The sequence below is a fragment of the Candoia aspera genome, chromosome 7 (genome assembly GCF_035149785.1).
Source record: "Candoia aspera isolate rCanAsp1 chromosome 7, rCanAsp1.hap2, whole genome shotgun sequence".
Lineage (NCBI taxonomy): Eukaryota > Metazoa > Chordata > Lepidosauria > Squamata > Boidae > Candoia > Candoia aspera.
In genome coordinates this window covers 19,580,924-19,605,421 of record NC_086159.1, presented here as the reverse complement: position 1 = coordinate 19,605,421, position 24,498 = coordinate 19,580,924, and positions in this window count along the sequence as shown.

The window sequence follows — 24,498 nt, the reverse complement described above, 5'->3', positions numbered from 1 at the left end:
GCTACTTCCAAGACGTTTTGGACATCCCTGGTAGGGATCCCTGTGTTTCATCCCAGGTGATCAGCTCACCTGGGGACTCACCGGTCAGTTCAGGGGCTCTTTTACCTCCAACCTCCTCTTCTCCTAGGCTGGAGCTCGACCCCTCTCGAACGTCTGATGACTCTCAAGGAGGGACTCTCTCCGTTCTTATCACTGTGGAGTTGGGTTTCCCCTTGCTCGATTCCTCGCTTTCCGTGGTTTGGGGATTTGGTTTGGTCATCGCTAGCACTTCTCCCTCACAAAATAAATCTGGAAAGGGGCTAATGGAAAAATTTTTTGGATTCTCAGCTTTATGTAATGATTGCTTACTCTAATAGACTCAGACTCACAAGCAGGAACTTAATGATATCTGATTTATTAAAGAACAGTATGCAAATACAGAGAAAGCTGAGAATGAGTAAAAGCGCACCAGATACAAACTAAAAACACTCGGCTCAAATATGATCCCTCCCCTCACCCTGCTGTTGCAAACTCCCCCCCCCCCCCCAGGTGCTGGTAACCATTTCTGCTGATGTCCTGGGAAAGGAAACTTGAACACACGGGATAACTCAAACACATTCCAATCCAGCTGCTAACATATAACAATCCCACAGGATGGAATCCTTCGCCCCTCCCAGACGAAACACGCATCAGCCAAATGACATGCGAAACGTTACAATGTAACGGTAACATTGGAATGGTGAATATGACACCCAACCACAGATGCTGAAGAAGCTGAAGTAGAGCGGTTCTATGAGGATCTGCAGCACCTACTGGACAACACGCCTAAAAGAGATGTTATTCTCATCACAGGAGACTGGAATGCTAAGGTGGCCAGTCAAATGACACCTGGAATTACAGGTAAGCATGGCCTGGGAGAAATCTCTGGAAGAAACATTAACAATCTCAGATATGCAGATGATACCACTTTGATGGCTGAAAATGAAGAGGAACTGAGGAGCCTTATGATGAAGGTGAAAGAAGAAAGTGCAAAAGCTGGCTTGCAGCTAAACCTCAAAAAAACCAAGATTATGGCAACCATCTTGATTGATAACTGGCAAATAGAGGGAGAAAATGTAGAAGCAGTGAAAGACTTTGTATTCCTAGGTGCGAAGATTACTGCAGATGCTGACTGCAGTCAGGAAATCAGAAGACGCTGAATCCTTGGGAGAGGAGCAATGACCAATCTCGATAAAATAGTTAAGAGCAGAGACATCACACTGACAAAAAAGGCCCGCATAGTTAAAGCAATGGTGTTCCCTGTAGTAACATATGGCTGTGAGAGCTGGACCATAAGGAAGGCTGAGCGAAGGAAGATCGATGCTTTTGAACTGTGATGTTGGAGGAAAATTCTGAGAGTGCCTTGGACTGCAAGAAGATCAAACCAGTTCATCCTCCAGGAAATAAAGCCAGACTGCTCACTTGAGGGAATGATATTAAAGGCAAAACTGAAATACTTTGGCCACATAATGAGAAGACAGGATACCCTGGAGAAGATGCTGATGCTAGGGAGAGTGGAAGGCAAAAGGAAGAGGGGCCGACCAAGGGCAAGATGAATGGATGATATTCTAGGGTGACGGACTCGTCCCTGGGGGAGCTGGGGGTGTTGACAACCGACAGGAAGCTCTGGCGTGGGCTGGTCCATGAAGTCACGAAGAGTCGGAAGCGACTAAACAAATAAACAACAACATGGCCTGGGAGAACAAAACGAAGCAGGACATAGGCTGATAGAATTTTGCTAAGACAACTCACTCTGCATAACAAACACTCTCTTCCAACAACCTAAGAGACGGCTTTATACATGGACTTCCCCAGATGGACAACACCAAAATCAGATTGACTACATCCTTTGCAGCCAAAGGTGGCGCACATCTGTACAGTTGGTGAAAACAAGACCTGGAGCTGACTGTAGTTCAGATCACGAACTTCTTCTTGCACAATTTAGGATCAGACTCAAGAGATTAGGGAAGACCCACAGATCAGCTAGATATGAGCTCACTAATATTCCTAAGGAATATGCAGTGGAGGTGAAGAATAGATTTAAGGGACTGGACTTAGTAGATAGGGTCCCAGAAGAACTCTGGACAGAAGTTCGCAGCATTGTTCAGGAGGCGGCAACAAAATACATCCGAAAGAAAGAGAAAACCAAGAAGCAAAATGGCTGTCTGCTGAGACACTAGAAGTAGCCCAGGAAACAAGGAAAGCAAAAGGCAACAGTGGTAGGGGGAGATATGCCCAATTAAATGCAAACTTCCAGAGGTTAGCCAGAAGAGATAAGGAATTATTTTTAAACAAGCAATGCGTGGAAGTGGAAGAGGACAATAGAATAGGAAGGACAAGAGACCTCTTCCAGAAAATTAGAAACATTGGAGGTAAATTCCAGGCCAAAATGGGCATGATCAAAAACAAAGATGGCAAGGACCTAACAGAAGAAGAAGAGATCAAGAAAAGGTGGCAAGGATATACAGAAGACCTGTATAGGAAGGATAACAATATCAGGGATGGCTTTGATGGTCTGGTCAGTGAGCTAGAGCCAGACATCCTGAAGAGTGAGGTTGAATGTGCCTTAAGAAGCATTGCTAATAACAAGGCAGCAGGAGACAACGGCATTCCAGCTGAACTGTTCAAAATCTTGCAAGATGATGCTGTTAAGGTAATGCATGCGATATGCCAGCAAATTTGGAAAACACAGGAATGGCCATTAGATTGGAAAAAATCAACTTATATCCCCATACCAAAAAAGGGAAACACTAAAGAATGTTCAAACTGTCGAACAGTGGCACTCATTTCACATGCCAGTAAGGTAATGCTCAAGATCCTGGAAGGTAGACTTCAGCAGTTCATGGAGCGAGAATTGTCAGATGCACAAGCTGGGTTTAGAAAAGGCAGAGGAACTAGAGACCAAATTGCCAATATTTGCTGGATCATGGAAAAAGCCAGGGAGTTTCAGAAAAACATCTATTTCTGTTTTCTTGACTATTCTAAAGCCTTTGACTGTGTGGACCATAACAAATTGTGGCAAGTTCTTAGCGGTATGGGGATACCAAGTCATCTTGTCTGCCTTCTGAAGAATCTGTATAACGACCAAGTAGCAACAGTAAGAACAGACCACGGAACAACGGACTGGTTTAAGATTGGGAAAGGAGTACGGCAGGGCTGTATACTCTCACCCTACCTATTCAACTTGTACGCAGAACACATCATGCGACATGCTGGGCTTGAGGAATCCAAGGCTGGAGTTCAAATCGCTGGAAGAAACATTAACAATCTCAGATATGCAGATGGTACCACTTTGATGGCTGAAAGCGAAGAGGAACTGAGCAGCCTTATGATGAAGGTGAAAGAAGAAAGTGCAAAAGCTGGCTTGTAGCTAAATCTCAAAAAAACCAAGCTTATGGCAACCAGCTTGATTGAGAACTGGCAAATAGAGGGAGAAAATGTAGAAGCAGTGAAAGACTTTGTATTTCTAGGTGCAAAGATTACTGCAGATGCTGACTGCAGTCAGGCAATCAGAAGACGCTGAATCCTTGGGAGAAGAGCAATGACAAATCTCGATAAAATAGTTAAGAGCAGAGACATCACACTGACAACAAAGGTCCGCATAGTTAAAGCAATGGTGTTCTCCATAGTAACATATGGCTGCGAGAGCTGGACCATAAGGAAGGCTGAGAGAAGGAAGATCGATGCTTTTGAACTGTGGTGTTTGAAGAAAATTCTGAGAGTGCCTTGGACTGCAAGAAGATCAAACCAGTCCATGCTCCAGGAAATAAAGCCAGACTGCTCACTTGAGGGAATGATATTAAAGGCAAAACTGAAATACTTTGGCCACATAATGAGAAGACAGGATACCCTGGAGAAGATGCTGATGCTAGGGAGAGTGGAAGGCAAAAGAAGAGGGGCCAACCAAGGGCAAGATGGATAGATGATATTCTAGAGGTGATGGATTCATCCCTGGGGGAGCTGGGGTGTTGACGACCGACACGAAGCTCTGGCATGGGCTGGTCCATGAAGTCACGAAGAGTCGGAAGTGACTAAATGAATAAACAACAAAGATTTCCTTTTTTGGGCTTGTTTTGTTTTTGCATGAGCATTGTTGTTTTTGAAAGAATATTCAGTGCAAAAATACTGAGGAAGTTATCTTACACAAAAGAAAAGCCTAAAACATAAAGTGAAGAAATATTTCTTTTTGAAGTGATTTTTAAATCTTTTGCTTAGACAAAAATGGCCAGTGTACTGCATCACAATCCAGTGATTTTTAAATGCAAACCAGGAGTTTTATCCCTGAAAAATTTGGGTGAAGAGGCAGGCAAAGATTCTGAATCTGTATAATATTTTGAAGGAAAATCCTCCTAATCCAGATTCAGAAGGTTATGCAAATTGCGTAGCCAATGACCTTAAACTCCAAGGACTAATTATGAATTCCTATGATGGATCAATATTGGTACAGATCCAGCACAGAGAAACTGCAAAAAGAATGATGGAGGAATTGGTTAAACTCTTTGGGGAAGAGGGAGATTCCCAAGTTGTTAATTTGGTGAGAGAGTTATCCAATGTAAAATTGCAACCATATGCAGATATTGATGAATATATTTCCAAAGTTCAGTCATTATTGCACAAGCGTGCTTGTAATGATGTGATTCTGAATAGAATTCAAGTTGGATTTTTATTAGGATCTCTCCCTCAGAGTTATTCAAGTTTTGCTGCCAGTTACAGGGGATCAACACAACCCCTCTCAGACTTAAATCAACAATTAAAGTCTGAGCATAGCAGTCAGATATCTATTCAAATTCAAAGCAGACCCATCATGAGGCAAGCTATTTTTCAAAGCCTCAGGGCAAAGATGGAGGTCAGAAGCAGAAAAGTGATTCAAAGACAAAGAAACCCATCAAGTGCCATTTTTGTAGAAAGAGTGGGCACTTAAGAGAAATTGTTGGGCCAGGAAGGCAGATCAGAAAACCAACAGAGAAAAGGCTTCAGAAACAACTCTTGTTGCATTTTCAGCAGTTAATAAAAGTTGCTCTACTTTTATTATAGACAGTGGATGCAGTATGCACATGATAAATGATCCTTTTTTCTTTATTGAATTGAACTCAAGTTCAAAGGAAGGGATTGGTTTGGCTGATGGAAGAACAATCCCAGTGAAAGGGGAGGTGTTGAAATAGAACCACACAGAGAAATATAATTGCAAATAATGTTTTGTATGTTCCAGGATTGAGAATGAACCTGATTAGTGCATCTGACCTCATGAAGAAGGGGCATACCCTTCGATTTAAGGGTGACAGATGTGAAATAATGGATCAAAAATGTGTCTGTTTAACAGGATTCCTGGATCAAGGTTTGATTTTTCTCAGTTGTGAGAGGCCAGACATGGCATGCATGGCTAGTCACCAAGGAAAGGAGGACAACAGCACCACCCCCTGGCACTGACGATTTGAACACAGAGATTCAAATGCAATTCTTCAAATGAAGAAAAGTGCATTGTCAAGCAATGTGGAAATCAAGGACTGTGGTAAGACTGATGCAAGGTGCAAAACCTGCATACAGAGAAAGGCCAGTAGGCCTGCAATTCCAAAACAAAGCACCAGACGCTCCAAGCAGCCCCTGGAGCAAATTCACACTGAGCTGTGTGGGCCAGTTCAGGCATCTGTTGGGGGTAACAGTTGGGGGGAAGTAGCAATGACAGTTATTTACCTACAGAATAGATTACCAACAAAAGCAACAGATGAAACAGCCAAATCAAAATCCTCTAAGCAATAGCACTGCAGAAGAGGGACAGAAATGATGATTTGTTCAAAGTACCTTACCCAGTATTTCCAGATGCAGCAAGCAGGCAAGCCCAGAGAGAGGAAATTGAGACAGAGACTCCACCTGAGTCAGATGATGAGGAACCAGGAGGAACAGAATGGACAGAGATGCAGTACGATCCAGACCTGAGTCCTGTTCCAGACCTGAGGCGCTCATTGCGACCCAACAAAGGAGTTCCGGCCAAGCGACTGTCCTACCTCGCAGGGGTGGTGTTGCCGAAAGAGCCTGCATCATGCTCTGCTCTATTCAGTGGTCCTAGCTGTCCACTAATGGCTTCAGAAGCAAGCTGACTCTATCTAACTGGCCATGCTGCTATACCAGAAAACAGGCCTTAGCCCAGGCACAGTACATCTGCAAATGCCCCATTTAGTATCCAGATTGAAGCTGAGCAGCCACTGATCTGTGTTTCAAAAGGAGACAAGACTTCAGTCCAGAATGACTCTTGAAAGGAACACTTTGACTGAAGCTTTGTCAGAACACAGTCCCCTTGAAAGATCTGCATGGCCCCAATAATTACTCTTTGAAATGAAAGTCAAGCACAGTAATGGCATGGCAGTGGAGGGGAAAGGCACAAAACACATATTACTGTCAGGATAATAAGTTCACTTTTCCCTCTGATTCTGCTAATATCCTACCCTTTCCCAATTTAAATTCAGAGGAGAGAAGTCTATGCAGACAGAAAGCTAATAGAGCAGATGCAGAATATTTCCTCTGAAATTTCTTTATGACATTGCACTGCAAAGCAGTATATGTGAAAGAAATCAAGCATATTGATAATGGACTGGATCTCATGCATGACTCAAGGTTTATTAACATATTGATATGGTTTTGGTATCTAAATAGATATACATCTGAGAGCACCTACAAATAAATAGTTTAAAACTAACATAGCTTACAGAAATTAAAACAGAATTAAGCTCTACTGAATCGTCATGAGCAATTATTTATTTTATCTTAGTTCACTCTGATTCCCACAATGGAGAAGTATTAATTCTGCTTTAAAATGGATTCAACCTCTTATAATCTTAGCCCTGTTTCAATCCTGTTTTTCCTTTCAGAAAAAATGCATTGCAAAGCAAAATGTTACAGTAGAAGACCTGTTTGCAGATAAGTGTAGAAATTTGCTGCAAAGCTAACATTACAGAATAATATCTATTAGCACAAAGCTAGCTTAACCTCCTATGTATTCCAGAGGGAAAGTGTTTTCTTAGTATTCATTACTCATTCTGTTTAGTGAAAAGAACAAGTTAAGATATGCTTACCATTCAATTAACATTACTTCTTCTGGACCACCAACATCAAAGAAGAGATGTATTTTAGTCCACAGCAAAGTATGATGTTGCCAAAATGATGATGTGTGTGGTGACATCATCATGTTGTGATATTATTTTAAAAAATAAAAATAAAAGTGACATCCTCATGTAAATATTGTGATCATGTGCTTACATTCCAACATCTAACACAAGTACATAAGTCATGGTATCTGTGTTATGATGTCATCACACACATTTTGATATTTGCCCCCATTTGCCCATTCTGGGTCACCCTTGTAATCAAGCCAATATATCTTGTCCCTGAACATTATCTTTATGTACACTATAAATGTCTTGCCTTCTAACAATAGCCATACCCTCTACTACAGTGATAACACTTGAAACTATTAGTTTTTCTGATAATGCAAATAATAATAATAATGACAAAATTCAAAACATGCAAGGATGCCTGAAGATTAGAATTCAAATTTCTCCAGCTGAGATGCTTGCATTACGGATTCAAAGTGGTATCTAGATTGCTTTTGTTTTAATATACTGAATTCAATAATACAAGTGTGTTTTTCCCCCTACTTTTTGGTACCTTCTCTTGAATATCCTTCACAGTAAAATCCTATCCATGTTTACTCAATAGCAAACTTTAATGCTCAGTGCAGCCAATTCCCAACTTAGTATTAAATGATGATAGCCTATCATTAATGTCTTTAGAGAGTCAGTTTGGTCTAGTGGTTAAAGTTCTAGGCTAGAAACCAGGAGACTGAGAGTTCTAGTCCCACTTCAGGCATGAAAGCTGGCTGGGTGACCTTGGGCCAGTCCCTCCCTCTCAGCCCAAGAGCCAATCAGGCGTGGTGTGAGAGTTCTAGTCCCGCCTTAGGTCTGAAAGCCGGCTGGGTGACCTTGGGCCAGTCCCTCTCTCTCAGCCCAAGAGCCAATCAGGCGTGGTGTGAGAGTTCTAGTCCCGCCTTAGGTCTGAAAGCTGGCTGGGTGACCTTGGGCCAGTCCCTCCCTCTCAGCCCAACTTGGTGCAATGTAGACTAGCCTCCTCGTGGTGCACCCCGGGCAACGTGACTTGTCACAGCTAAATAGTCTACACATCTGGCTGCTGGACCTCACAAGGATTTCCCAGCAAGAAAAAGCAGCATGAACACCAAACTGCTATGCCATACGATTAAAAAAATATTAATATCTCTTATCGGATGTACTTATCATTAGATGCAAGTCTTTTTCTCCTTCTCGTACACCAAGAGCAGGTAGCTGGCAAATTTTACTGTGCATCCATGCATTCAACTCTGGAAGTTTCCATGGCAACACATCAAACTGTCATGCCAGTTTTCCAACATGCCATCATGTCACAAAAGCTGCTATGCATAACATTATAATGTTCTTTTTCTGCTCAAAGCCCCAAAGATGAACAATTTGCAGAATGAAGACATCAGTAAGTAAAGCCACTCAAAGTAAATTTCTATATAAGGAAATACAAAAAAAAAAGTCTCATTCTGTAATCTTATTTGGAGACACAATGCAAACAATTTAGCAAATACAAGCAACTAGAAACACAGAAATCCTCATCCCACAAGAGTGGCGCAATTGCTTTTCCCAGTGCTGAGAATATGGCTCCTCCTTGTGGAGAAAGCTTTGTTTTTGAGGAACACGTCTGTGGACATGTTTGTTCACATGTCTGAAGTGTTTATCTTTTTCTTTTTGTTGAATCACCTCAGGTCATGGACCAGTGTTTCTCAACCTTAGAAACTTTAAGATGTGTGGACTTCAACTCCCAGAATTCCCCAGCCAGCAAGGCTGGCTGGGGAATTCTGGGAGTTGATGTCCACACATCTTAAAGTTTCTAAGGTTGAGAAACACTGTCATGGATAATGCAACATTGTTTTCATCCTAAGGGCTCAGGGCTGATCCTACTATGAGAGGGAATGAGGCAATTATCTAAGGCAATAGGTGTTCTGTGTCCTGAAGGAGCAAGGAATTGCTACCTGCTAGTTTATTATGATTATATTTTCATTGCCAGGCATGGAAGAAGGCAGTGTAAAAATATTCTGCCTGATGTGCAAAAATTAGTTGCTTGAAAGGCAGGGGCATTGCTTTCTTCTCTCTCTCAGGGGGCAAAAGTGTTATGGGCCACCTCTGGAAATCAGAGGTGTATAACCTGTAGTCCATGGGCCAGATAAGGCATCCAGCACCCCATATTTACCCCTAAATCTGACATCAAAGTAGATAATTTTGGGAGGCACAATTATTTTTCTCCTTTCCTCCTAAGACTAATTGTTTGGGGAGGAATGAGAGGCTAAAACTGTATGGCTGAAGATTGGTCCTTCTCCTGAAATGTTGATATTCAATTTTTTTCTGTAAGGTGTTCTGAAGAGCTGGGAATGGTTGGTCTCCTACAGGTCTCCTGTTTCCACTCCAACCCTTAAAAAGAAACGGAATGAAATAAAATGAACCAAAACATTCAACACTTCCACCTGGCTAGTCAAGTGAGACAAGAAAGATACCCTCCCCTGCTGTACAGATGTATTATATAAATAATTAGATGGATTTACAAAGTCTTCCTTAGATAAGCAGCTGGGTTGCATGCTAAAACATACGTTGATCCTTAGACAAAACCACCAAAGGAATTAATGGCATTGATATTTCATATTCCTTCCAGAGCTTATGTGACTTCCCACCATCCACCACTCCCATTCTCTCCTCACAGAAACAACCCTGTGCTCAGTGGTGTCTGGTGGAACATCACAGAGATCACGACATGAATGTTGTGACTGATATACTTTGCATCAGTTGTGATTTTTGCCAATTTCATAATTCACCTAATCTGTGTGATGACATGACATGACATGACATGACATGACATGCAGGATGCCCCTTGACCTCCCTGGGGATACCCATCCCTATGTGGTATGTAAGGCTGAGGGAAGGAGTCTGGCCCAAGGTCACCCAGTGAATGTCTTAGGTGTGGATAAGTCTGGTTCTGGCTCCTCTGGCCAAAGGCTGTAGCTATTTTACTTTACTGGTTGGGTAGCCTTCCCCCACCACTTGTCCCATCACAGTTCTCATGTCATTCACCTCATTCTCAAAGAAAGAGGCCCCCTGGTTGACTGTGTTCTTGTCTGGTTGGTTTCTTCACCCCATCAAGTTCAATTTCATCACTTAAATCAGTAAATAAAACAATCCCTTTTAAGAAATGCATAAGGTCAATGTGGTGCTATTGGATCCACTTAAATTTAAGCTCAGTTTTCTCCAGGACAAAGCATTAGTACTCAGGAGACCTAATTCATGCATTTTTATGTTGGCTGGAAAAGGAAATTTTGGCAGGCAACAAACGCAGTACTTACTAGAATAGCCTCTCTAACACAGAGAAAACCTGTTCTCCATTGTCTTTGCTCTTTGCCATGCCATTTGACCATTAATTTTGTCTAAAGTGGCTATTAAATAACAATTGTTATGAAAGGCTTTTCCATTTAATGTTAATTGAAAATCATTGGTTACTGGTCCTAGATGCCACGTGATAGTCACAAATTGCACACAGGGGTAAAGTCTGTAAAAGCTTAAGGCATGTGTGTGTGTGTGTGTGTTTTACTGATGACCATGCCTTTACAAAAAGATTAAGAAGCGTTAGATGGATTTCAAGTAATGTATGCTGTGGCTCCAGGAAAATAAACTTTCTCTGACACCACTGATAATTAATCGAGACAATGGCTATTTTGAGTGAAAACAGGCTTGTAATCTTGGAGTGTTTTTAGATCAAAACATAACTTTGGAAGCTGTCTAGCCTTTGTGGCACAAGATCATTTCATCACCTAAAGCTTGGTTGGACAATCTATAGGCTGTAGGCCATATGTAGCCCCATAGCACTCCACTTGCTTCAACCATCCTATTTCTAGCCCTGCCAACACCCCATTTTCAGCTCCAGCATCTTGAGACCGTGCTGCTAAAATCTGGTGGCAAAACAACTCCCAAAACAAGTTGCATGATCTGTTTGGACTTTGGTTTAAGTGTGTAATGAGCTATGAGAATAACAATGAGGAGGAGGAGGAGGAGGAGGCGGAGGAGGAAGGAAGAGTAGATTGATGTCAGCCCTCCAATGCAGACCATTCTTGAACCCCAAAGTCACTGTATGAAATATGCCAGCCAGTGTATGAAATACTGAACCAGATGGAACAATTCCAGCAAAAGAATCTCTCTATTCTAGGCTTCTACTAAAGGATCCTCTGTTAACACAAGCTCTGTTGTCATTTTAAGGCCAAGAAGGACTTTTCTATTCAGCTTTTTGGATTTTTGATGTTGACATATTTCTATTTCATTACTTTTTCTGCCACTCTTATGGATTGTTATATGTTTATGGTATTTATATTTAAGATTTTATGTCAAACATGTTCACAGAAAACTTTCCTGCAAAGGGAATATAATCTTCACAATATGGGGGTGGGGTGGGGATGAGGGGAGCACAAATAAACCTTCAAAATGAACTTCTTGAAGATACTTGTTGCTGTTTATTCGTTTAGTCGCTTCTGACTCTTCGTGACTTCATGGACCAGCCCACGCCAGAGCTTCCTGTCGGTCGTCAACACTCCCAGCTCCCCAAGGGACGAGTCTGTCACCTCTAGAATATCATCCATCCACCTTGCCCTTGGTCGGCCCCTCTTCCTTTTGCCTTCCACTCTCCCTAGCATCAGCATCTTCTCCAGGGTGTCCTGTCTTCTCATTATGTGGCCAAAGTATTTCAGTTTTGCCTTTAATATCAGTCCCTCAAGTGAGCAGTCTGGCTTTATTTCCTGGAGGATGGACTGGTTGGATCTTCTGGCAGTCCAAGGCACTCTCAGAATTTTCCTCCAACATCACAGTTCAAAAGCATCGATCTTCCTTCGCTCAGCCTTCCTTATGGTCCAGCTCTCGCAGCCATATGTTACTACGGGGAACACCATTGCTTTAACAATGCGGACCTTTGTTGTCAGTGTGATGTCTCTGCTCTTAACTATTTTATCGAGATTGGTCATTGCTCTTCTCCCAAGGATTCAGTGTCTTCTGATTTCCTGACTGCAGTCAGCATCTGCAGTAATCTTTGCACCTAGAAATACAAAGTCTTTCACTGCTTCTACATTTTCTCCCTCTATTTGCCAGTTATCAATCAAGCTGGTTGCCATAATCTTGGTTTCTTTCAGGTTTAGCTGCAAGCCAGCTTTTGCACTTTCTTCTTTCACCTTCATCATAAGGCTCCTCAGTTCCTCTTCGCTTTCAGCCATCAAAGTGGTATCATCTGCATATCTGAGATTGTTAATGTTTCTTCCAGAGATTTGAACTCCAGCCTTGGATTCCTCAAGCCAGCTTGTCGCATGATGTGTTCTGCATACAAGTTGAATAGGTAGGGTGAGAGTATACAGCCCTGCCGTACTCCTTTCCCAATCTTAAACCAGTCCGTAGTTCCGTGGTCTGTTCTTACTGTTGCTACTTGGTCGTTATACAGATTCCTCAGGAGGCATACAAGATGGCTTGGTATCCCCATACCACTAAGAACTTGCCACAATTTGTTATGGTCCACACAGTCAAAGGCTTTAGAATAGTAAAGAAAACAGAAATAGATGTTTTTCTGAAACTCCCTGGCTTTTTCCATTATCCAGCGTATATTGGCAATTTGGTCTCTAGTTCCACTGCCTTTTCTAAACCCAGCTTGTACATCTGGCAATTCTCGCTCCATGAACTGCTGAAGTCTACCTTGCAGGATCTTGAGCATTACCTTACTGGCATGTGAAATGAGTGCCACTTTTCGATAGTTTGAACATTCTTTAGTGTTTCCCTTTTTTGGTATGGGGATATAAGTTGATTTTTTCCAGTCTGATGGCCATTCTTGTGTTTTCCAAATTTGCTGGCATATAGCATGCATTACCTTGACAGCATCATCTTGCAAGATTTTGAACAGTTCAGCTGGGATGCCATCGTCTCTTGCTGCCTTGTTATTAGCAATGCTTCTTAAGGCCCATTCAACCTCACTCTTCAGGATGTCTGGCTCTAGCTCACTGACCACACCATCAAAGCTATCCCCGATATTGTTATCCTTCCTATACAGGTCTTCTGTATATTCTTGCCACCTTTTCTTGATCTCTTCTTCTACTGTTAGGTCCTTGCCATCTTTCTTTTTGATCATACCAATTTTCGCCTGGAATTTACCTCCAATGTTTCTAATTTTCTGGAAGAGGTCTCTTGTCCTTCCTATTCTATTGTCCTCTTCCACTTCCGCGCATTGCTTGTTTAAAAATAATTCCTTATCTCTTCTGGCTAACCTCTGGAATTTTGCATTTAATTGGGCATATCTCCCCCTATCACTGTTGCCTTTTGCTTTCCTTCTTTCTTGGGCTACTTCTAGTGTCTCGCAGATGATACCACTTTGATGGCTGAAAGCGAAGAGGAACTGAGGAGCCTTATGATGAAGGTGAAAGAAGAAAGTGCAAAAGATGGCTTGCAGCTAAACCTCAAAAAAACCAAGATTATGGCAACCAGCTTGATTGATAACTGGCAAATAGAGGGAGAAAATGTAGAAGCAGTGAAAGACTTTGTATTCCTAGGTGCAAAGATTACTGCAGATGCTGACTGCAGTCAGGAAATCAGAAGATGCTTAATCCTTGGGAGAAGAGCAATGACCAATCTCGATAAAATAGTTAAGAGCAGAGACATCACACTGACAACAAAGGCCCGCATAGTTAAAGCAATGGTGTTCCCTGTAGTAACATATGGCTGTGAGAGCTGGACCATAAGGAAGGCTGAGCGAAGGAAGATCGATGCTTTTGAACTGTGGTGTTGGAGGAAAATTCTGAGAGTGCCTTGGACTGCAAGAAGATCCAACCACTCCATCCTCCAGGAAATAAAGCCAGACTGCTCACTTGAGGGAATGATATTAAAGGCAAAACTGAAATACTTTGGCCACATAATGAGAAGACAGGACACCCTGGAGAAGATGCTGATGCTAGGGAGAGTGGAAGGCAAAAGGAAGAGGGGCCGACCAAGGGCAAGATGGATGGATGATATTCTAGAGGTGACGGACTCGTCCCTGGGGGAGCTGGGGGTGTTGACGACCGACAGGAAGCTCTGGCGTGGGCTGGTCCATGAAGTCACGAAGAGTCGGAAGCGACTAAACGAATAAACAACAACTAGTGTCTCAGCAGACAGCCATTTTGCCTTCTTGGTTTTCTCTTTCTTTGGGATGTATTTTGTTGCCGCCTCCTGAACAATGCTGCGAACTTCTGTCCATAGTTCTTCTTGGACCCTATCTACTAAGTCCAGTCCCTTAAATCTATTCTTCACCTCCACTGCATATTCCTTAGGAATATTAGTGAGCTCATATCTAGCTGATCTGTGGGTCTTCCCTAATCTCTTGAGTCTGATCCTAAATTGTGCAAGAAGAAGTTTGTGATCTGAACTACAGTCAGCTCCAGGTCTTGTTTTTACCGACTGTACAGATGTGCGCCACCTTTGGCTGCAAAGGATGTAGTCAATCTGATTTTGGTGTTGTCCATCTGGGGAAGTCCATGTATAAAGCCGTCTCTTAGGTTGTTGGAAGAGAGTGTTTGTTATGCAGAGTGAATTGTCTTGGCAAAGTTCTATCAGCCTATATCCTGCTTCGTTTTGTTCTCCCAGGCCATGCTTACCTGTAATTCCAGGTGTCATTTGACTGCCCACCTTAGCATCCCAGTCTCCCGTGATGAAAATAACATCTCTTTTAGGCGTGTCATCCAGTAGGTGCTGCAGATCCTCATAGAACTGCTCTACTTCAGCCTCTTCAGCATCTGTGGTTGGGGCATATATTTGGATCACTGTGATGTTAGATGGCTTGCCCTGAATTTGAACTGAGATCATTCTATCGTTTTTTGGATTGTATCCAAGCCCTGCTTTAGCCACTTTACGATTAATTATGAAGGCTACTCCATTTCTTCTGTGGTCCTCTTGTCCACAGTAGTAGATCTGGTGGTCATTTGATGTGAAGTGGCCCATTCCAGTCCAGTTCAGTTCACTGACGCCCAAAATGTCTATCTTTAATCTTGACATCTCACCAATAACCACATCCAATTTGCCCTGGCTCATAGATCTTACATTCCAGGTTTCAATGGTGTGTTGATCCTTAGAACATCGGATTCGCCGTTCACCACCAGCACCGTCGGCCGCTAGCCGTCCTTTCGGCTTTGAGCTAGCTGCGTCATCACATCTGGGGCTAGTTGAACTCATCCTCTGTTCCTCCCCAGTAGCATTTTGACCCTCTTCCGACCTGGGGGTCTCATCTTCCGATGGTATACCGACATATCTCTGGTTGTACTGATCCATTTAGTTTTCATGGCAAGAATACTGGGGTGGGTTGCCATTACCTTCCCCAGGGATCACATTTAGTCTGACCTCTCTGTCATGACCTTCCCGTCTTGGGTGTCCCTTCACGGTTTAGCTCATGGCATCATTGAGGTGCTCAAGCTCCAGCACCATGACAAGGTAATGATCCTTTGCTGAAGTGAAGATACTTATGGAACCAAAAATCATCTAAGGCCACAAATATCAGTGGCGCAGCTGAGACTGAGCAATTTCAGTAATGGATAATGCAATCCCATAAAAATAACACACCCAGCTGGTAAGGATAAATGAATCAATTTCAATCTGACAGTTTCATGTCATCATTCATAAATTCTTATTTCTATACTAATCTATAATCAAAACACATACATACACATAAACATGTTTTATTAACAAAACTCATGTTTTTGCACATGTTTTGTTCTGAAATAGAGTCAGGTATGGATTATGCATCAAAATAAGCTTTTTTTAATGCATTGTGGGTTAAAATTTAATATTCTGATACTTTTTTGAACCAAGATGTTCATCATACAATTTGAGTAGGTGGAAAACCAGAAGTCAAATGCATTCTAATCCATGGAAACATAGAATTGCAAGAAATCATTAAGGCTATTGCACCCAACATCCTCTTCAATGCAGGAATACAAATTAAAGCATCCTTAACAGATGGCTATCTAGCCTCTGCTTGGATATACCCGGTGAAGATGAGGCCACCACCTGTCTAAGTTACTGATCCATTGTCCAAATGTTGCCCAACATTCAACTGAAATCTGCCTTCCTGATGCTTAAAACCATTATGCCATGTCCTACAAGATGGGACAATAGAGAATATATTTTGAGTTTTTTCTATGCGAGACCTCTTTGGGTACTTGGACAGTGCAACAATCATATCCTTCCTCCATCCATCATCTTTCTTCACAAAAAAACATATTCAATTCCCTTCCCATAGGGCTTTGTTTCTAGTACCCTGACCATCCTTGTTGTCCTTCTTTGTACTTGCATCCTTCTTATAGTGTGATGACCAAAACTGCATAAAGAACTCAAGGTGAGGTCTGACTGATGTAGAATATAGTAGAACTATGACTATGATCTGGAAACAATATTAAAATTTCTGCATAGCATTAACATTGTGTGTATTTTCCAGCAGCCAGGCTACTTTGCTGATTCAAATCAGGATGGTTGCCTTAAAAAACCAAACCAGATCTAATAAAAGCCTCAAGTGTTCATACTGTTATGTATATTTATTTGCAGTCAGTTTTAGTTAATCTTGGCAACAGACATTATTACATCGCTGTAACAAGCAGTGTTGACATCAAGGGATTTCAACTCTTTAAAATGGATGACCAAGGTAAGGGCATTCTTACCTTGGTCATCCACTCTTGGGCTGATTCTGAATTCCAGCTCAGCATTTCAAACAATACTAAGTGGAGGACCTCAATGCCATTTTTATTTACCCTAATTTTCCCAATCTGGAATCATTCCATAGTACAGCAGGACCTTTAAATATTGACTAGATCTAGCAGTCCATACTAATTGAATCTTTGCTGTTACTGGCTCTCTCCAGCAGGCAAGCTCAGCAGAAGGTAATTAGTCTCCAGCCTTTTCATTGTTTGAGTCAATTCTGAAAAGAATCCACAAAGGAAGACCTGAAATATAATGGCTTGGTGATGTATATACATTTGTGTATGCATTGTTTTGTTGATTTCCAGATGTGCAAAGTGCAATATGTCAGTTATGCCACTGTTTGCCTTTAAGGGCAGCCAAAGAGCCTTAATTGCTTTCCATCAGTTGACTTGAGCGTGAATGTTTTTAAAATGGTTTTCCTCTGCCAATGCAAAGCTGTTCTGCTGGGAATAGTTCTGCTTTGCTGAGAAGCGCCTGGTGTTTTTGCTCAGTAATAATTAACAGCAATGATGTTAGCTTCTCTGTGTTTTCCTAACCTCTTAGCAAAATTAAAAACAAATGTGGAATTCTGGTCAATAAAACCAAAGTTCCTACTGTTCCCATAGGAGTGGAGGTAAATTTCTTGAATAGTTTGCAGCTCTTACCCATGGCAAGCATAACCTGTAGACTCTGGAGATGAGATCTTAGCTGCAGTAGAGTGAAAAGTATTTCAGAGTCAATTGATGCACCTCCTTGTGTGTGTGTGTGCGCGCGCCTTTGAGTCAGTGTTAATGAAGAAGTGACGGATGGCTACCTGGACAAGTCCCTGCAGTTTTCTTGGCAAGGTTTTTCGGAAGTGCTTTGCCATTGCCTTCTTCCTAGGGCTGAGAGAGAGTGACTGGCCCAAGGTCACCCAGCTGGTTTTGTGCCTAAGGCAGGATTAGAACTCATGGTCTCTCAGTCTCCAGCCTGATGCCTTAACCACTACACCAAACTGGCTCTCAGTGTACTTCCTAGAGCAGTGTCTCTCAACCTTGGCAACTTTAAGATGTGTGGACTTCAGCTTTGCTGGCTGGGGAGTTCTGGTTGCTGAAGTCCACACATCTTAAAGTTGCCAAGGTTGAGAGACACTGTCCTAGAGCCTTGTAAGAGTTGAAGGGTGGGACATACTGGAGGAAAGTCCATCGTATGTACTAAATTCTAAAGGTAGTCCTTAGTGAGTGTCTAATGCACTAATCCTACCCCATTGACCCTTATTGGCTGAAAGGTAGAATGTCTGTTTTGGATTAGGAATGGCAAATCAATTTGCATCTGCTCCTCTAAATGTCACAGAATTATTCTATTCCATCATTCTGCTCACAATTTAAAAAACCACCAGAAAAAAAACCACATTTGTTGTCATATGCAGTGTTCTGTAACATATAGTTTTCCATACCGCTTTCTCTATGGTACCATTTTAATGCAAATACTCCTAATTGAAATTTTTTTTAAAAAACACATTAAAGTTTGTCACGCAGTTGCCAATATACTCTTGTTGCATTCAATTTTTATGAGATATTTCTTATTTGAATATGGCATCTTTGTCAAGTCCTAGCTCATAGGAAGTTTGGATCAAAAACTGATAGATGATGTTAATGATCTGTATTCACTGATGCTAATCTAGTTACAGTACAAAAGAGTCTGTTTTGGTGGATTATTGCAAATACTTTCATAGAAATGGACTGCAAATTTCTTTCACTTTTCTACTCTGGACCCCACATATACATAAGACAGGAAACAATGTGGTACTCTTTTTTCACTAATGCGTATGCTTCGTGCATCCAAAACATCTCCAGATGCACATTCAGTGTCTGAGTCAAGCCTAAGCATGTAAAACAATATATGCAAGCCAGATCACAGGTTTATCTTGGATATTGACCATGCTATTTATTCATTTCTTTATCTAATCAGGTATATTTTGTGGAGGGGGGGCACCATTTCATAAAAATACCAATTTATAACTGTCAGCCAAGGAGAAGGAGTGATTGAAATCAAGACTTGAAACATGATGTGCCTTGCACAATAAAAATGTGCTGATGGTAAGGAACTTCTTCCTAGCCATCAGTGAACAAAGTTAAGGAGGGATGTTGGTTGCACTCCATGGGTGAGGCATTCTCTGAAAGGATCCAGTGAAACATAGGACCCCAAAAGAAGGACCTTTTCACTGGCTGTACCCAAATTAAGAGCATTTTGCCCAGACAGGTATCACTGGGTCTAGATCAGTGTTTTTCAACCTCTGCAACTTTAAGCCAAGTGGACTTCAACTCCCAGAATTCCCCCAGCCAGTATGCTGGCTGGGAGAATTCTGGGAGTTGAAGTCCACACAGCTTAAAGTTGCAGAGGTTGAAAAACACTGGACTAGATGTTGGGGATTCATCTTTGTAGGAGTACCTGGAGAGATAGGGATATGAGAACAGGGCCAAGCATGCTGGGTAAGGAAATGAGAAGAAAATGGTTTCTGACTTTCCCAGCATGTTTTTTAGGTAAGTCTGGGAGGAGGCATCATGCTATCTGCTTACAGATATGTGTTTCTTAGTAAACAGGTGGGTTTTCCTCTTCAGAAAATAGCCATGAGGGTGTTGGTTTTACAGCATGTCCTACTGACATTGTATCTCTCTGCCTCCGGGCTTCTGACAATCATGAAATTTTGAAAAGGCAAGATGTTTAGCTCTGCAATGGTATCTCTGACCTCTGCTTTGAATCTCAACCTTGGAAAAAGAGCGGCTGTGCATATTTTGCCTAAGGTTCCCTGCGAAGCTGCTGATGTTCTTATACTTCAGATTCCTTTTAAAAAGGGAGAAACTGTGGTGGGGCAATACATAGAGGGATGGATCTGGATGTTAGAAATCTGTGAGGACTGCCATTCCTTCCCCCTTCCTCAAATTCTTCTGAAATGACATGATAAGAATATAGTATAATTTCAACAAAGTCATTGTGGGAGAGCATGCTTGCTTGCTGGACTGCCTAGAGTTAGTCTGTCAGTGTTTTAGTGAGGACTAAAGTGTATTGTTGCTGTTGTTGTTGTTGTTGTTGTTAGCTTGTCAATTGTTTTCTACTCTCCAAATTTCTAGATTGTGAGTAATGTTATTTTTATTTTGTGACTAATAATTCCCTTTGCAGTAAGTGAGGTCTTCAGGCAGAATCTGGATAGTCATCTGTTAGAGATGCTGTAGAGCAGTGTTTCTCAACCTTGACGACTTTAAGATGGATGGACTTCAACTCCCAGAATTCCCCATCCAGCATACTGGAATTCTGGGAGTTGAGGTCCACCCATCTTAAAGTTGCCAAGGTTGAGAAACACTGCTCTAAAGGATGCAGCACCAAGTGGGGGATTGGACTAGACAACTTCTTATGCATTTCCCAACTCAAGGATTCTATGAACCTGGGCCACCTTGGCCAAATATGCTCCCCCTTCAGGTCTACTGTGTGGTTCCTGGTTTCACCACCAAAACTGATCCTGAAATTTGGCAGTCTGTCAACACCTCCCCTCCCCCAAGGCAGCAAAGCGTGTTTCAAAGATGAAACTTAAATTTAGCTTTCACGTTGTTCAACTTCATATAATTTTCTGGAAGAAAAAAAAAGTCTTATTTTCTGACTTGACTTCATTTATTACCTCTTTCCACATTTCTGCCCAGGCCCTGCCCACTTTTTATTTTTTCTAGTCTGACCCATGGCACGATAGGCAAGCACAAAGTGTGACCTCCTGCCAAAAGCTGTTGCTTAATCCACTTTATAGCAATTGTGGTCTGAATCAAACAGTGCAATGTTTTGTTTGTAACCCAAAAGATTGAAATAGAGTTGAGGAATAGAGAAATCTGATGTAAACTGACCGGAGCTTTGTCAAGCAAACAAAGGAAGCTAAGTTGAATGCCAGGTACTGGGCTGCACAGGCCTGTAATTGGAAGAAGTCAGAAACAGAGAAAAGAAGATCTTCCATGGTCAAGGGCAATGTAGGGAAATAGATGTTGAGAACAGTAAGGGGGCTGCTTGGCAGATAGTATGAAGCCTGCTATGAAATCAGAACTGGAGACCTCTGAGAGGGAGGGAGGAAGTTTGTCCTAAATAGAAGAGAGAAAAGCAAGTCCAGAGTTTGGTATTAAAAAATGTAAAAGGCTACTGGCACACAGATACACAAATGCAGGGGCAGAAGAGGCAAAAAGGGAAAGAAGAAAGGAAAACTATTTGGAGACAGCAGGTTGGGAGAGCATCTCCTCTGCTGGTATAAAGATTACTCATGAGCAAGAGGTAAAAGGGTAAAGGCATACGGCTTTTCTTCTTGTAACACTGTGTCCAGCTGGCATTCCACAAAAGAAACGAATGGCTCTGGAGCAGTGCATCAGGAATTTCAATTGGTTGGCACACTTGTCCAATGTGGATAAAGAGAGTGGCAAGTTTCCCCAGCAAGGAGCACCCACTGAATTTGGCTGAGGGCAGGATCATGGCTTACCGAGCCAAGAGAAGTGAAGCAGACTGGCTTCCGAGCAGCCCAAGTGGAGGAGATCCAGGACTGACCAAGCAGCCTGGATGAGAGATAAACCACTCTGGACATTTTTCAAGGCAGCATGGAAAATTGGATTATATGAATATGTGCTGTGTTTTTGAAACGTATTGTTCCTTTAATGGCTTGCCTCTCACTAGGATTAAATTGGGATGCAACCCAGTATGTATTTGTTCTAAGCCACCCTGGGGAGCTTTACCCTGAATAATAACCTGAAAATACCCATTAAATGTTTCCTCCAGAAGACTGCAACCCTCTGCTTAGTTTTGCCATGTAAGAACCCCAATGTAACAAATGTCACGGAATAGTCAAACAGTTCAGAATGTTGTTTTTTATCACTTAAACAAATAGCTGCAGTCGGATGTGCTAAAGCCACCTTCCCCAACTTTATGAGCCCCATTTGTGCTGGACCTACATGGACTAGAACCCCTGCCAAGCTCGGAATTCTCTTTAAACTGTAAGAGCTGTTCTCCCAATTCAGCTTGAGAAGCCAGGTTGGGGAAGGCTACTTTAAAATGTGTTTAGGATGGCCTGTTGATAATTTAATAAGCAATTGGATATTGAGACAGCAAATGCTATTGTGGATCTTTTCCCCAAGTGGTTTTTGCTTTTTGTTGCCTTTTCCACAAGGGTGCTGACATTCTGTCTGGCTCTCAAATGAAAGTCACCAATTTATCTTGCAGGAAAAACTTGGGAATACCCTTTGGGAAGGTTTGAGCTAATGATCTGCTCCCAGAGAAAGGAGAAAGCAGGGAGGCAAAAGCAGCTGTACAATAGCCAAAAGCTTTAGGAACTTGTTCACTATATCACAAATGCATTCTGGCACTTAGTCTGCCTAAAGTCCTGGATGCCTGCATTTAACAGAAGGAGAGATAAATAGGGAATAATAGCCCTAGCTATTTTATTTTATGCATTACTAGATATGTAGAACCGCTCAACATCCTAGGCTTCTTAGCTAGCTGGCAATATTTTTTTAAAAAAAATCAAGAATATAATTTTTTTAAAAAGCACTTGAGATAGCGAAATGTCTAAGTGTGAGAATGGAGAAAACATACGATAAAGGGAATGGAGCTGCATTATGGAATGTTTTACAGGTTAGTACACAACAACAACAAATTGAACATTTAGTGAATGGTTCAATACTGAGCAGGGAGTAAGTCAAGGATGTGCATAAGGGTCCGCTACTAACTGCAATCATGGATGTTATGATGAAATTTGTATTGTGACATCACTGCACAAACCCCAGCTTTTTGTGCCTTTATCTCTTCCCCATCCACCCCCCTGTGAACACCTATGAAGATATGTGATATCCCTTTGGATGTTTAATGTAATGTTTGCTGGCTGGGGAATTCTGGAGTTGAAGTCCACCCATCTTAAAGTTGCCAAGCTTGAGAAACACTGGCCTACCATATCTGCACTGCAAAAACTCCCACAACATGACAAAGAGCTAGATTTATTGGTAGCTCTTTGATGCCATCTAGTGGTAGGGTTTCTTGACTTTGCTTGTGGGAAGCTTGCAAATAGTGATCATGTGACCGTAGGATGTTGCAACCATTGTGTGAGCTGGTTGCCAAGCGCCCAAATCACAATCATGTGACCACAGGGGTGCTGGGATGGCCAAAAATTTGAGGACCAGTTGTAACCACTACTCATTCAGCACTGTCATAACATAACTCTACCATGGCAGCCATTTTATTAATATGTAAGCTCTACATTTTCAAGATTAGAAATGTGCTCAGCACCTCTAAAGCTTGCTGTTCTTTTTCTATGATAATTAATGAATTGTTCCTCATTATTAGGGCATGCATATTTTTTTCATAATGAAGCACACACACAAACACACATTTTGCCTCCTCTCTCTATACCTGAGTTTCCATATCGTCAGCAGTGGGTCTTCATTACACACCAGCTTTCCCTTTCGGGAAATATGTGTCATCCCACCCCCTCCATTATAGAGATGTATTTTATTAGGTTTCACACCATGGCTGTAATTACTGGTGGATGTCACAAGATTTTGTAATGTGCTACAACAGCTCCAGTATCTAATACAGTTATTAAGAAATGTGTCACAATCTCATTCGTCTTTGTCTTTTGAAAGTTTCCTCCTCCGCCAAGTCTGCTGTAGCTTGAAATTGCCTCAGTTCAGGCAACATATATGATACATGATATGCCCTGCATAAACATGGCAAGGGAATTCATAAAGTTGATCGTAGCGGTGATCTGGCTTATGCATTAGAGAGCGTTTGCTATGTTGGCACTGGTTCAGACTTTCTTAAAGAAACACCATGTTGAAGTACTGAAAAAATAGGAAGCCACCTTATGCACAGTGCCTTGCACACGTGGATTGGCAAATGGCTTTTCCGAGATTCAGGCAGAATCCTTTTCCATCCCTGCTTGAACTGGCACGATTAGAATCTTCTCTACAGAGAGTGGAGATCTAGTTGCCCCAGTTGCTCAGTCAATCTTTGGCAAGCAGCTGGCTCCAACTCCAGATAACTGTTGGACATTTTTGGTAAGACTATTTTGGTCCTCACTAGGCTGTATAAAGGGTTAGCCTCTTGTCCTCAAAAATATTTGTTAGTGCTTTGTTGTCTATCTGTGTCAGCTTGTGTACACTGGGAGCGGGGAGGTGTTCATATTTTTAGTGTTCCTGACAGATGTCAGGAAAAAACTCAAGGAATTTGGAACAGTCTGTCCTAAGGTTCTAATGAATTCATCTTGATTAAGCTATTCAAAGGAGCATATTGTCTGCCTTAAAACAGAGTCATGGTGAAAAAGCCTTGCAATTAGGGCTGTGCTGGAAGGCAGCTCGGCTTCACCTCCACCTGTGTGGTGGAGAGATGTAATTTTCTTTGCTAAGGTGAAGAGGCAAGGGACTTGCCTCAAGGTGGTGTTTTGCAGCCCTTAATGCCTTGACCAGCCATTTCAACAGATAGAGGAGATTTTGCGCGCGCACAGACACCTTGGCCGTCTGTTAGAACTGCAGGAGAAGGCAGGGAGTGCAGGCAAAACGAAGTAACACAGCTGTTGCATTTTGCTCTTAGAAGCAAAGTGTCTGACTTGCTTTTTAAAGTAGCTTTGAGGGCAGGGGTGTTAGCTGAATTAGGCAACAACCAGTTCTGATGATAATTCAACACGTTAGCAGCT